The sequence below is a fragment of the Dreissena polymorpha genome, chromosome 5, assembly GCF_020536995.1.
Source record: "Dreissena polymorpha isolate Duluth1 chromosome 5, UMN_Dpol_1.0, whole genome shotgun sequence".
NCBI classification, from domain to species: Eukaryota; Metazoa; Mollusca; class Bivalvia; order Myida; family Dreissenidae; genus Dreissena; species Dreissena polymorpha.
Genome location: NC_068359.1, coordinates 12,312,336 through 12,329,182, shown reverse-complemented (window position 1 = coordinate 12,329,182; position 16,847 = coordinate 12,312,336). Strand labels below are relative to the sequence as shown.

The 16,847-nt window shown below is 35.0% G+C and overlaps 1 long non-coding RNA gene across 1 annotated transcript in view; it reads right to left on the bottom strand.

Annotated features, from left to right (window-relative positions):
- LOC127882237 (uncharacterized) overlaps positions 1-16,200 on the bottom strand; it is a 73,101-nt gene extending 56,901 nt beyond the window's left edge. The window contains exon 1 of the long non-coding RNA XR_008050456.1: positions 15,759-16,200. This is a non-coding gene — a long non-coding RNA (uncharacterized LOC127882237). The remainder of the gene's footprint in view (positions 1-15,758) is intronic.
- Between the last annotated feature and the right edge of the window lie 647 nt (positions 16,201-16,847).

The following is a 16,847-nucleotide window of genomic DNA, read 5'->3' as shown; positions in this document are numbered from 1 at the left end:
ATGATAAAGCATGTACAACGTACAGTATCTTGTTATACATGGTATACATTTTCCATGAGCATACGATTAAAATACAATTCTAAAGCATTAACTACTACAATGCGAGAAAATATACGCAGTTGTATAAATTATTATTTTGTGCAAATATTATGTACAAATGTCTACGGTTGCTAAACTTCAAGATATTATTAATCATACTGAGCACCATACGCTTCCTTGATACAAAGAAGAATGCATGCTTTTATTACTTGTTTGGCATTCATTATTAATAATAATGATATATGTTTAAGTCACAATCAAAGTAGTGAAGCACAAATGCGAATATTTAAGTGGCAGCAGGTCCTATTACTACGAAACTTCTCAAAATAAAGAAATATAATCATAATACCGCCCAGTTGCCATGGTATTACAAACGAGTCGGAACGTAACATACTCGTAATGTACTGTTATTTTAAATTTTGATTGATCTAGATGTTAAACGAGATGCAATATTCTGTTATCTATCGATACATTAAGGTGATTACAAATGCGATAGTTATTGGATCAGGCGTAGTTCCAGAGCAAAGTTAAAATTACAATATACACTAAAATATCGATATATGATCGATTCCATAATCTACAAGGACTATCTGGTGGGTTGAAGGTCATTATAACTTATTCAGTTCTCAAAATACTTTTTAGAGAACACACGATTGCTCGTAGTGTAATTGATTTAATCTAATTCAATTGATTTATTGCAGGTTGAAACCTGGGGGGGGGGGGGGGAGTTGGTAAAACTCCAAAGCACAAATGGCTTTAGAAATTCATAAAATATTATATAATACTCAAATCACTGTGAGCTTTAAATAAAAATGACTACTACAGTTTTAGTTTTAACTTCTAGTCATGATGCAATAACTACTTTAAAGGGGTTGGAGAAACGAAACTTGCACAAAACGTTGAACGTTAAAATGTGGTCGAATGTGTTTTCTTAAGATATTGGGCACAGAGCACCACCTTGAAACAGCAAAAGTTGTAACTGCGTGGTTGCTCCATATGTTATTGCTAGAGATTACCGAACATACAATTTTTAACCCATTTATGCTTAGTGTCTAGAAAAAAGGCCTTGGCAAACAGCGAAGACCCAGGTGAGACGCCGCATGATGCTGTTTGCTTAACGAAATTTCTGTAAGAAATATTCTAAATATAGAAATATATATATACTAGACATCCCTAATTTTGGAAATAAATTGATCCAATTTAGAAAAATGGGAGAGTCCACGAGGCATATATGGGTTAATGTTGAATGAATCCTCCCATTGGGAATGCATGGATCTTAAGCGGTGCACGGGGTCGATATGCATATTCGTGTGTGACAAAAATAACATGAATCAGACTGTATCACACTTTCAAGCCGAACACATGTTTAAAGAATCCAACTTTTACCAAGGACGAAAAATACGCACTTCAACCAAAATATAAGAGATCGGTGTATAATCATAAGTCTTTAAAAGTTTAATGAATCCGTATTTTGTCTAATACACACTGTGAGGAAATGCCACACACACACATTGTTATAAGATGAAGTTTATTAGAATATCGCCATGCATATAAGGTTAATTGCAAGTAAATTCATCTTATGTCGATGATGATCGATGTATTTATTACCTTCATTTGCCAACCATCCCTACATATAACTAGCAAACCACATATTATATTATATTGTACAGCCTCTAACGACATTAATAAATACAATTTCAACTGGAATCTTTTCAGACTTACTTTAATTAGCAAGTGTCGTACCTCTCCATAAAGGAGGAGGTAAAAATGATCCTAATAATGTTAGACCTATCTCTTTATTACCTACAATTTCTAAAATAATTGAAAGACATATGTAGCCATTTAATTGAATAAATATTTAAAAAAAAACCTGTATACTTGATGAACACCAATCGGGTTTTAGACAAAACCACTCATGCCAAACTGAGTAGACCACACCATTCTTCTGCAAAAGTTGATAGTATATCATTTTTCGGAATCGTCCTTGAAGTGTTTGGAATCATATCTTCAGAACCGTTCGCAACTAATTCGGGCAGATGGAGTAACATCAGACACCTGCATGCTAAGTTCCGGTGTACCGCAAGGCTCCATTTTAGGACCTTTGTTATTTTTACTTTACGTTAATGATCTACCCTTAAAACTAACATCAGAACCTGACATGTATGCTGATGATGTAACAATCCACTGTAAAGGGAATAATATAACGATGATAAATTGCAGACTTCAAGACGACTTACTAAGGTCACAAAATTGGTGTATGATAAATAATATGGCAATCAACCCAGATAAAACTACTTGCATGACTATAGGATCGCGCCGAAAAATTAAACATTCAGAAGATCTACATTTGTTTGTAAATGACTCAAACATAAAACATGTTGCAACCCAAAAACTTCTAGGTATCCATATTGTTAATGGAAGGCCTATGTTGATAAAACTTGTTCAAAACTTGTTTCGGAATATCACTGTTCAGGCCTATACAATATTGTTTAATACCTGAGATGAAAATAATGTTATATAATGCGTACGTAACACAAATTATTGATTATGGATGTGTCACATAGCAAAATGCAAATACTAGAGACATAAGCAGAATATCAAAACTCCAAAGAAGGTTTTTAAAGGGATCTTTTCACGCTTTGGTAAATTGACAAAATTGAAAAAAGTTGTTTCAGATTCGCAAATTTTCGTTTTAGTTATGATATTTGTGAGGAAACAGTAATACTGAACATTTACCATGGTCTAATATAGCCATTATATGCATCTTTTGACGATTTTAAAACCTAAAAATTATAAAGCGTTGCAACGCGAAACGATTTAATAATTTGGAGAGTTCTGTTTTTGTCGTTAAATTTTGTGAAACTACGAAGATTGCTTATATAAGGTATAAAATACTTCATGGATATGAACTCGGCGGAATAGCTCAGTAGGCTAAAGCGTTTTTACTTCAGGACTCTGGCAGGACTCCAGGGGTCACTGGTTCGAAACCTGGTCCGGGCAATATTCTTTTCCTTTTTTTAATTTTATTCTTGATTTTTCACTGGAGCTTTTACGATCCAATGTTTACATTTATCGATATAAAGCATTTAATGAATAAGTTAAAAAATGCCAAAATCTGTGAAAAGGCCCCGTAATATTACGTAATATTACGTAATGATTTCAATATAAATGATTATGATTTATCACAAAAAGTTAATGGCTTTCTTTTGAAAACAGATGTAAATATTTCACAAGTATAATTATTTACAAATCTCTTCATAATTTAACGCCCACATATATCGACGACCAGAGAAAACTGGTGAAAAACAATAAATACAATTTAAGATCGATATCAAACAATGATTTGACGCATAAAACACCTCACTCAAACCTTTTACAAAAGTCGTTTAGTTACTCTGGTATGGAAATATGGAACCACATACCGGTAAGTATTCGTCAATCTCTCACTCTCACCACTTTCAAACATAGGCTTAAGAAATATTTTCTTTTTGAGGCGCATAATGAGTCTCAAGCGTTGTAACATTTTCTGTCTTTCTCTTATTTAAAAAGCAATTAATCCATAAGTGTCGTAATGATTACTGTAGATTTAATTTCTGCAAACAAATATATACATATTGCTTTTTCTATTTATTTCGCAAGGAGGTGCAGGCTGTTCTTCATAACAGTCGTGTGATTTCATATCCTATTGTGTGTCTGCGATCGAGTGTGTGCATATGGAAAAATGTAATCAACAAGAAATAAATATTCTTAAATACTTTCTGTAAATAAATAATTGTCCCTTGAGACCATTTCAATATTGAAAGAGAAATTCATAATATAAGAGAAGTCGTGTTATGGACTTCCTTTTCTGACACTTACACTGTTACAGTACTCTTATGTCCGTCAACGTCTACATGTTCGCATGATAATGCAGAAATGCATTATACATACCATAGTTGTTTAAATGCCTCATAAAAAATAAGATTGCCATTTTTAAACTGTTTGCATGACTTTGTATCAATGTGTTGTCTTAATAAGTTACCTTCGGAAAATAAAGAGATTATTATGCTGCCCCCAAAAAAGTTTTGGGGGGAGCATATAGTCGTCGCTTCGTCTGTCCGTCCGTCCGTGTGTCCGTCCGTGTGCCCGTCCGTCCGTCCGTGCACAATTTTTGTCCGGGCTATTTCTCAGCAACTAATGACCGGAATTCAATTAAACTTTATGGGAAGCTTCACTACCAAGAGGAGATGTGCGCATATTATCAGCCGGTTCTGGTCGGATTATTTTTCACAGAGATATGGCCCTTTTAATTTTTCATTAACTGTACATATAGTGCAATTCTTGTCCGGGCTATTTCTCAGCAACTAATGACCGGAATTCAATTAAACTTTATGGGAAGCTTCACTACCAACAGGAGATTTGCATATTATCAGCGGGTTCTGGTCGGATGATTTTTCACAGAGTTATGGCCCTTTGAAATTTTCCATTAACTGTACATATAGCGCAATTCTTGTCCGGGCTATTTCTCAGCAACTAATAACCGGAATTCAATGAAACTTTATGGGAAGCTTCACTACCAAAAGGAGATGTGCATATTATCAGCCGGTTATGGTCGGATGATTTTTCACAAAGTTATGGCCCTTTGAAATTTTCCATTGTACATAATAATATATTGCAATTCTTGTCCGAGCTATTTCTCAGCAACTTATTACGGGAATTCAATGAAAGTTTATTGGAAGCTTTACTTCCAACAGGAGATGTGCATTATCAGCCGGTTATGGTCGGATGATTTTTCACAGAGTTATGGCCCTTTGAAATTTTCCATTGTACATATAGTGCAATTCTTGTCCGAGCTATTTCTCAGCAACTTATCACGGGAATTCAATGAAACTTTATGGGAAGCTTCACTACCAACAGGAGATGTGCATATTATCAGCCGGTTATGGTCGGATGATTTTTCACAGAGTTATGGCCCTTTGAAATTTTCTGTAAACTGTGATATAGTGCAATTCTTGTCCGGGCTATTTCTCCCCAACTACTGACTGGACTTCTATGAAGCTTTATGGGAAGCTTAACTACCTTGAGGAGATGCGCATGTTAATAGTGGGTTCTGGTTAGATGATTATTTAGAGAGTTACGGCCCTTTGAATTTTTTAAGTTGCTAAACCATCCATCGTATTATTTTGTCCAAAGTTATGCCCCTCAAGACGTTTCCTTTTATCTGAATATATAGTGCAATATTGTGACAAAAAAAAACTTTGGGGAGCATCACCCGTCTCCGACCGTTTCTTGTTATTATTATTATTGTTGTGTGGTCCTAAATGTATCGTTGAATAATTGCCGCTTTCATGGAAGTGAAGGTGCGGATGCATTTATTAAGGGGCGCGGATGCATTACTTAATCACATAATTTGGTGCTCAAAAGCCGGATTGTCCTAAGAAATGGTTAGGTGCAGTAAAATCAGTGGGACATTAATCTGTAGAATCATGAAAAGCCTTACGGACCCAATATGTGATTTTTTTTATGTCTCGCTGCATATTGTAGAAATTTATTTTCTTGACAAAAAAATGAAAATTAAATTTTTACTATCTCTTACATTTGCAGAAACATTGCACATTGAAGACACACATAAGCTCTTTTTTGACATAATGTCATACACGTCAGTTTAACGATATGCCGACAAAAGTTCAGATCATTATGTTTAAGCTATGTTTAAAAACAGGTAAACAAACAAGTGGAGTACTGTTTATCGCCTATGTACGCACAATGATGCGCAACGTAAAAAATAATACTGTATATTTGCCTTGAAGAAAAAATTACAGTATGTTCAACACATTTATGCCTAGTTGACTCTCCCATCCTTCTTAATTGGATCAATTTATTTCCAAAATTAGGAATGTCTAGTTTATTTATTGCTATATTTAGAATATTTCTTACAAAAAATCCTTTAAGCAAACAGCGCAGACCCTGATGAGACGCCGCATCATGCGGCGCCTCATCTGGGTCTACGCTGTTTGCCCAGACCTTTTTTTCTAGACGCTAGGCATACATGGGTTAAAGAACCCACCATCTTAATTCCAGGTCTGTTCATCGGTACTAGTAAAGAGTCTTAGCAGACACTATGGAATGCGGACGATTTAATATGTATGTCGTTAAATGGTCTGAAACAATATGTCAACACAATTCTTGGTCAATACGAAGACATTGTAAATTTAGTCAATTGTGCCGGTAAATAAAATTAATATCTTTAATATTCTATTATACCTTCAAGGAAGTTTCTATATTATGTACCATATATTATTTGTCATAGTTAAAATTATTATTGAAAGAATCCTCATTAAGACAACGACAAAGGGTCTAAATGTCTCGCACATTGCTTTCGAATGACATCAACGCAAACGGACCAGCCTATTCAGATTGAAATATGATCATGATCTTTATTTAATCAAACCACATTTAGTTTATTCCTCATACCGGTGGGAATGCCACATTCTTTGTTTTTCTGCGTAAAGGCGAGGTTTGGTATAAATGTATATAAGTAAATTACCGATGAATAGAATGGGTTTCGAAGATAATACATGTATTTATTGCATTCGTTTATTTACATACCTGTGACCGACCTTCGTAGGTGTTTGTGGTGCTTTGATGTTTTGAAGTGTAGGAGTGGATTCCTGTTGTACGGGTGCGGGTGCATTCAGGCATTGTATATATAATGATTTCAATTTCATGGTAAATACCAAGCAACCTGAACATTTCGAATCGGTGTTAAAAGTTCAACACGTGAAAATTGACGCAAGTACTCAAACGGAGAGCACTGGGATTGAATTTGATTTTGAAACACTTTTTTGTTTGATTCAAACCATTCAAAAGTCTGTAAGTGATATGCGCAAAGATGTATGTGAGCACAGCTTAAACACCAATCGCGGATTCAATGAGATGAAAGACATTATCCATAGTGTAAAAGTAATTAGTACAACGAATTCCCGAGGTACGGAAGACAAATGCGATTGTTTACAGGAAAACGTTCAAGACCTGAAGCAAACACTCGACCAATTAAATATATCTGTACAGAAAAAATTTCAATCGCTCGGAGATATACTTAAGGCAAACTCCCTACCAAGTGTTCTTTCCAAAGGTTATAGGAATGGCTCTGTAGAAGCAACAACAAAACGGATGTCCGATGATTCCGTTGAAAATGACACATTACTAGAAACCGAACAAATGACACTTGAGCCTAGCCCACAAGCGATCTCCGATATACAAGAAAGTACTGTGCATTTTGAAGAAGAAACCAATAAAGGCGAGCATAGATCGAACATTACGCCACAAACGTCGAAGACGTTACTGATTGGAGATTCAATTTTGAGAGGCATAAATAAGCGAGGATTATGCGAATCTGTGGACATATGCACTTTGCCAGGGAAGACAATGCTGGATATCTGTGAAAAGCTGCGAAAAATGAATATCTTTGACTTATCAAAAATAATAATATTTGCTGGTGGGAATGATGTCTCGAATGGCCAGCCAATTTCAATAATCAAAGATGTAATCTTGCAGACTTCGCAATGCATTCAAGATCAAACAAATTGTGAAATATTTATTTGTAAAATAAGTCCTCGACGTGATGTTGATGTACGCGATTTCAACTCAATGCTAGAAGATGTATCAAGCGAACTTCCGGTAAAGCTGATCGATTGTTATAATTGTTTTGTGTACGGAAACGGACAATTGGCGAATCGACTATTCAGACCTGATGGAATTCACCCAAGTAATTATGGATCAAGTTCACTTGTGGCAGCAATCAATGAAGTAGTGCATATAACTAAGAAAAGAATGCAGCAGCAACAACAACAACATCGTCAACTTGATCAAAATCAGCGGAGGCGAACTTCTAACGGTGACTTCAAAAACGGGCATCGTGAATACCGGAGCGCTAAACCGAACTTCCAATACGGGCTTCATGGCTTTAGGAACGGGCATCGTGACTTCCGGAACGGTTATCATGACTTCCGGAAAGGGCATCATGACTTCCGTAATGGGCACCATAACTTCTTCAGGCAGCATGATCTAAGGAACGCACACCTGGACACCCGGAGTGAATATCAGGATTGTCATAATGAAAATCGTGACTTCCGGTACGTTCGTCGACACGTCAATCATGAAAACAGTCGACACTGCACGAACTGTGGACGTCAAAATCATGTTACACGTGACTGCAGACTACCCAAAAGACAATAGGTTACTGATGACAGACGTACTACATCGTTATATAGCACAAATAAATTTGACATTCTTTCGTCGGTATGTAACCAATGTGACTCGCACAAATGTAAGTGTAGTTTAATTATTGCTAATGATGATACAAATCAACATAAACCACATTGCTTAAGATTGAATAATATTAAATGTAGCACAATAAATAATTTAGACACTGATATATCATCCCTGGATAGTAACGTTCTTATGGAATCTCACATACAATCTACTTTAAAATGTAACATAAATAATGATTATTATATTCCATTTACATATAAAGGTTTGCATATTATGCATTTGAATATCCAACATTTATTGCCTAAATTGGATGAAATTCGTGTTTACTTACACGAAAATAGTTCTTTAGATATAGTAGGCTTTTGTGAAACATTTTTAAATGATAAAACGGAGATTAATACAATATCCATTTCCGGTTACAGCATTGTAAGACGTGATAGGGCTATTTCTGCTGGAGGCGGTATAATAGTTTATATAAAAGATAGCATCTCTTTTGTACGTAGACATGATTTAGAAAGTGACGATATTGAATCTATTTGGCTACAAATCAACATTGTAAAGTACAAACCATATCTAATTAACTTTGTTTATCGCCCACCAAATAGCCCTCAATCTTGGATTGACTCATTTGAATTACAGATAAATAAGGCAGACATGGAAGATTGTAATATGTATTCAACCGGGGATTTTAATTTTCATTGTTTAAGCCAAAACATATTTAACAATAAGAAATGGGAAAAACTTATCACTGATTTTAATTTAAAACAACACGTGTCTTTCCAACAAGGGTTACGGAACGTTCATCATCAATATTAGACCATTTGTATTCAAAATATGACAACATTTCTGAGATAATCATACCAAAAATAGGCATAAGTGACCATTACCCAGTAGTTTTTACATTAAGCGTCAAAGGTAAAATTGTTAAAACAGATGATCATAAAATTATTAAGTACAGATGTTTTAACAAATTTAATGAAATCAATTTTCAAAATGACTTAGCAAATGCTAATTTTGATATGGTTGAAACAATAGAGGATGCTAATGAGGCATTTGAAGTATTTTATAACATATTAAACTCAGTCCTTAATAAGAATGCCCTTATCAAATATAAAAAAGTGAAGAGATTACAACAACCTGGTTGGTACAACGAAAACGTAAATCAAGCAAGGTCTTTAAGGGATAAATATAAACGTGAATCTAATTGGCCACAATATAAGTTGTGGCGTAATAAATGTAACAGTGCAATCAAAATGGCTAAAAAAGAATATTTTTCGAATGCGGTACAAAACAAAACAAGTGCGAAATCGCTCTGGAAAACTATTAAATTAGCATCAAATGAACACACAGAATCCTCTATTTTGCCAAATGTAATAAGGAAGGATGATCGGATAATATCTGGTAAAACAAATGTAGCTAATGCACTTAATGATCACTTTGTTGACATCTCGAAACTTATTAAAAAGACTAAATTTGCTGAACACGATTTCCACTCACTAAAAACATATCTGGATGCTAAGCTAGAGTCTAAGCATTTCTCTGTTCAGTTTATTACCACATCAGAAGTTAGTACTTTAATTAATCAACTTCATTCAAACAAATCTGCTGGGGCTGATGGTATAGGACCCAGCATTATTAAACTTTGCAAAGATTTCATTATACAACCAATCACTGCTCTTATAAATAACTGTATATCACATGGAACCTTTCCCGACATGCTTAAAATTGCAAACGTAATACCTTTATACAAGGGTGGATCGGTAGAAGATCCCAATAATTATAGACCAATATCACTTTTACCTACTATATCTAAAATATTTGAAAAGCATATAGCTAAACAATTGCATATATATCTAGAATCTACAGGTCTATTAAACAAAACCCAGTCGGGTTTTCGCAAATATCATTCTTGTCAAACAGCATTGATTAATATAGTTGATTCATGGCTTAAACAAATTGATAATGGAAATCTGGTAGGTACAATTTTCTTGGATTTTACAAAAGCATTTGATCTTGTGGACCATAGGGTTCTTTTACACAAATTAAAACTTTATCATTTTAATGATAGTTCATGCGACCTATTTTCTTCATATCTCCGCAATCGATTTCAGTTTATCAAAGCAGAAAACACTACCTCTACTTGTAAAAGCATCATTGCTGGTGTTCCCCAAGGATCTATTTTAGGACCTCTTCTATTTCTTATTTACGTTAATGATCTTTCGCTAGATCTTACATGTGATTCTGCAATGTATGCTGATGATACAACATTGCACACTGTGGGAACAAATATTCAAACACTTCAAAATAAGCTACAAACAAATCTTTCAATTGTAAATGATTGGTGCCAAACTAATAACATGATTATTAATCCACTAAAAACTACTTGTATGGTATTAGGGTCAAAACGGAAAGCTCAAAACATGACAGATCTAAAACTTAAAATTTCAGATACAGTGATCAAAACAGTAAATTGTCAAAAACTTCTTGGCCTTTATATTGACAATACTCTATCTTGGAAACTACACATTAACAGCGTTTGTTCAAAAATGTCATCACGAATGTTTCTTTTGCAAAAAATAAAACCATATTTAACCCTTGAAATGCGTAAGCTCTTCTATAATGGTTATATCTCACCTATATCCGACTACGCATGCGTTACCTGGAGTTCAGCGGCCAAAACGGAAATTAATAGAATAGTCAAAATACAAAAGCGTTGTGGTGCACATATTTTAAATAAAAAGTACAGCACAAATTCAAAAACACTATTTAAAGATCTAAAATGGTTGACTTTCGAACAGCGTAATCACTATTTCACGTCAGTTATTGTATTTAAAGCATTTCACAATCAAACCCCAACATACATACGTGACCTTTTGACACCATCACAAAATATTCACTATAACTTGCGATCTTGCGAAAAGGGGGATTTAAAGCTAGTGCGAATACCAAAAACAAACTATTTCAAACAATCGTTTGAATTTTCTAGCAAAACAATTTGGAATTCGTTACCCCAATCTATACGTCAAACAAACAATTTAATTACATTTAAGAAAAAATTAAAAGCTTATCTTTCTTCCACACTTTATGAAATAAACTGAACATGCTTCATGTTGTTTTAGTAAATAACATTAGTTTAATGTTTAAATACTGTTCTTGCATAAATGGTTATTGTAGTTTTATGTCTGTCATTTTGTTTTTAATTATAATATATATCATTATATGTGTATGCATATATGATTCTTTATGTTTTGTTCTTATTGCTCAAGATGAAATATGATGTATTTGTTGTAAATTGTTTCTTGTTAGAAGACCTTGTTGAAAATAAGAAATGTATTATATAAATTGCATATTATGTAATTTCATCTGATGTATTTCTTAACAAGTCTATCTTCTTTAAATAAAGATTTTATTATTATTATTATTATTATAATTATACATAAGAAGTTTTAATATCGGATACTATTCGAACAGGATGTTGTGAAGAAATCGGAAACAATATATGCACGCGATTTGTAACATGTATTACTAGTAAATAAGTTTGATTTTGTTTTAATGAAAACAATGAATCGTTTATAAAGCATTTATTTGATTCAACGTTCATGGTCATACACAAAAAGCTGTGTTACAACATGAAGTGTAATAACGATCTGAATTGTAATAAACTTTATTACATTATTACAATTGCATGACAACATGAATTGTAATAACGCCCGAAAGTGTAATAAACTTATTTCTTGGTTTAAAAATTGCATCTGATCGCATTTTCGAACAATGGTTATTGCTAAATATAATGCATACATGTATATAAAATGTATATTAATAGGGCAATACGACCTATGAATGACAAAAAGGTGTTCTCATACAAACTCAATTTTAATAAAGTTATAACATTATTACAATTGCTCGACAACCTGAATTATAATAACGCTACAAAGTGTAATAAACTTATTTATTGGTTTAAAATTGCAGCTGATTGCATTTTCAAACTCAGATTATTGCAAAATATAATGCATACATGTATATAAAATTAATATTTATTGGGCAATACGACCTATGAATAACAAAAAAGTGTTCTCATACAAAAGAAATTGTAATAAAGTTATTACATTTTTACAATTGCTTGACAACCTGAATTGTAATAACGCCCGAAAGTGTAATAAATTATTTCTTGGTTAAACATTGCAGCTGATTGCATTTTCAAACACAGATTATTGCAAAATATAATGCATACATGTATATACAATTTATATTAATAGGGCAATACGACCAATGAATGACAAAAAAGGTGTTCTCATGCAAATGAAATGGCCACCGACACAAGACGGAAGACAACATAATGTTTGACTGAAACGTAATGATTGTTACGCCAAACACCATAAAGGAGACCATGAACACTAAGATGGGATAATTGATATCCCTGAAAAGTTGAATAACCATGAAATCCCATTTATGACACTCAGCTGTCCACTATCGCCTGATATACAATCACCATTGTCCATAGCATTTTTTTTCTCAGAGCGTTTAATGGTCGGTGTCGTCGTCCTCCTCCTTAGGTACCGACCGTTTGGATAACATGTATAACAGTTTTCAGTCTGGCAGGGGCCACATACAGTAGTGCAGGGAAATCGATTGCGTCTGCATCTGTATCGAGAGGATTTACATCATACAGAACAGTTACTTGATCCGGCAGTATCTTAATATCGAGATCTTCCTGGGTCATTCGGCTATAAGCTGCCTGTGTAAACACTTGTTAACAAAACAAAAAAACCGCCCCGCAAAGCCATCTGAACAGAGTTTCCTGTCAAAATGTGCACGATTGCATTTTCCCCACATACAGTCCTAAGTATGTTTTTGAGACCGGTGCCTTCCATGAGAAATCAAATTGCCTCCATCAAGTGTATGAAAACACCCCAAACATCAGAGCAATGCTTTTCAAGCATCTACTTTGTGGCGCATCAATGATGATTTCGGCAGCCTTCCAATTCTAGGGTTGGTCAAATGTGTACAATTGCTATAATAATGTACTCTATGGCAAGGGTGCTTACAAAGCCTAATGTTGGCAGAATGCAAGGGTGCTTACAAAGCCTAATGTTGGCAGAATGCAAGGGTGCTTACAAAGCCTAATGTTGGCAGAATGCAAGGGTGCTTACAAAGCCTAATGTTGGCAGAATGCAAGGGTGCTTACAAAGCCTAATGTTGGCAGAATGCAAGGGTGCTTACAAAGCCTAATGTTGGCAGAATGCAAGGGTGCTTACAAAGCCTAATGTTGGCAGAATGCAAGGGTGCTTACAAAGCCTAATGTTGGCAGAATGCAAGGGTGCTTACAAAGCCTAATGTTGGCAGAATGCAAGGGTGCTTACAAAGCCTAATGTTTGCAGAATGCAAGGGTGCTTACAAAGCCTAATGTTGGCAGAATGCAAGGGTGCTTACAAAGCCTAATGTTGGCAGAATGCAAGGGTGCTTACAAAGCCTAATGTTGGCAGAATGCAAGGGTGCTTACAAAGCCTAATGTTGGCAGAATGCAAGGGTGCTTACAAAGCCTAATGTTGGCAGAATGCAAGGGTGCTTACAAAGCCTAATATTGGCAGAATGCAAGGGTGCTTACAAAGCCTAATGTTGGCAGAATGCAAGGGTGCTTACAAAGCCTAATGTTGGCAGAATGCAAGGGTGCTTACAAAGCCTAATGTTGGCAGAATGCAAGGGTGCTTACAAAGCCTAATGTTGGCAGAATGCACGATTTATCCCCACAGTACATATTGGTAATAGGCAAGAATTTGACTGACGACTACACATGGTGTTTGTTTCCCTGATGCAAGATATGCATCATTTCCTACATATCTGGTGTTGCCTAAAGCTGAAGGAGACTTCCCACAAAATTTCGATCCTATTGTAATATTCCAGATATCGCGAAAGGTCCTCGAATTCTTTATCCTGGCAAGCACGCCTTGCTAAGCGGTACTCCAAGATAGAAATTTTCGTCTTATTTTTAAATGTTCGGCTTTAAGGTCTGTTTTCTTGCGTTTTCCAGAGTTTGACACCCGTCCCATGAAATGTATCTTTTCCGTCAATATTATCGGAGGCAAAGAGAACATACATCTCCAACAAATTTATGACTTCACCGGACATCAGGTGCCACAAATTCCGCTGCATTTTGCTCAAATTTCATAATTTCCTAAATATGAGAAACAAAATCACATTTCGTTAAGAGTATCGACCATGAACTGTAAACGATATAGATGATTGATGCAAGTCCCACTTTTAGTGGTGCAATGACAGCTCGTGGACGATTTACTTGAATAATAGCATGTCCAACTGATTCAACCGTCTTGTGTCGTTTCAATAGAATAAGTCTCCAGTAGTGTCTGCAGACTAGTCGGAAGGAATGGTAGATCTGACTAAAGCTTAAAATCCTCACTACTTGTATATCGATTCGTCAAGGTAATAATTTCAGACTTGATATCACTTTGATTAAAATATAAACAATTTCGATGAAAGCGCGTTTCTTGGACTCTTCATCGAATTCTTTACACTTTTGCTTGTGATGTGATCTCAATATTTGCGATATTTGTTCTCTCATCGTAACAATATCGTCAAAAATCTTCTCCTTCGGAAAATACTGTGTCAGTGAAGCGTGTTATGAGATGCTTGTCAAACTGTAATTGTCATATGGTTCCAAATCAGGATTGCGAAGGTATCATCGAATTATTTCTCTCAACGATGTAACAGTAAGCTGTTTCTCACTGTGTAATTCAAGGTAAGAACACGTCTGCTGCAATGCTTCTTACTTATCTTCATCTTAAAGGGGCCTTTTCACAGATTTTGGCATTTTTTTAACTTATTCATTAAATGCTTTATATTGATAAATGTAAACATTGGATCGTAAAAGCTCCAGTAAAAAATCAAGAAATAAATTAAAAAAAAGGAAAAGAACGTTGCCCGGAGCAGGTTTCGAACCAGTGACCCCTGGAGTCCTGCCAGAGTCCTGAAGTAAAAACGCTTTAGCCTACTGAGCTATTCCGCCGAATACACATCTTGACGTATTTTATACCTTATATAAGCAATCTTCGTAGTTTTACCAAATTTAACGACAAAAACAGAACTCTCCAAATTATTCAATCGTTTCGCGTTGCAACGCTTTATAATTTTTAGGTTTTAAAATCGTCAAAAGATGCATAAAATGGCTATATTAGAGCATGGTTAATGTTCAGTATTACTGTTTCCTCACAAATATCATAACTAAAACGAAAACTTACGAATCTGAAACAACTTTTTTCAATTTTGTCAATTTACCAAAGCGTGAAAAGATCCCTTTAAGGACGACCAGATTTGTCTGCGTTTGATAGCGAGGGGAAATTTGGAAACTCTATCGGCACAGATTCGAAAGACCAAACATTTTTATTACATAAATGATGATAAAGTCCACCTACTGCACGTAAATTTTGTAAATAATGTTCAACAATCCGTACCTTTACAGCAAGTCCCCACTCATCTGAACGGGAATACAAGACCTCGTATATAGTCTCCACACATTGATTAGTATGTATCCAGCTCAAGTGTCCTTTGTCCAATTCAACCATACAGCCATAGAGTTTGAAGTCTTTATTACTTCAAAAACCTCCACTTGATTGCCTTGTGGTTCTCTTTTGTGAAGAACTACAATTTTGCTTTGCAAGATAAATTTTATTGTTTATATCATGTGTGTACTGCTGACGACATTTTTAAAATGATTTTTAGTACCAGCCCTAATTCCGCTTCACACCAGCTTCAGTTACTCCCTTCACTCCATTCCACTCAATAGTAACCCAATCATTCTGAATTCTCAATCTCCTTTTTGCATTTTGGACTCCCAACTTGCCTGTTTTAGCACTGATCGTTTATGAACAAAGAGACAATACTTATTTGCAGACTGTCCTTATATCAAATGCTGCAATACACACGGAATAGGCCCAATTTACTGGCACAGTTGTAACGACCTTTAAAAAACACGTGTGAGGCAGCGTTTTGCAAACGCAGAAGTGATAAGTTTGTACAACTGTGGTCCGTATTTATATTTTGTTGTTTATGACGCTCAAGCTTCAATATCGGAATGGATATTTTATAAAAGGTTGTACTGGAGATAAATATTTAAAACAAACTTGAAAAAAACTGTTTATTACAAAATAACGATAAAACGAATTACAAATGAATTTTTCTGCTCTTTGACCCACTAACCAGTGACGTATGCCTGAACACTAATAGAGCAATGCAATGAGAATCTAACAATGCGTTAACTATATGTGCTGTCTGGAATAGTCATTTTGTGCATGTGCAACATGTGGTTTTAGAGGGATTTTTGATTTTTGCTTATGCGCCTCTTCAGCCGACTAAAACTAGTTTATAGGTTTAGACCCATGTTTAGTCAAACTACACTGAACCATTTTTCTCATGGCAGTGTGAAATACATAACATATTAAATAACATATTAGGGTGACCTTGCAATGTCTCTTTTTCTCAGTCATCATGTTTGAGTCAGTAGTAATGCACCTGTGGACATTGTGTTAGCGGCCATTCGAATT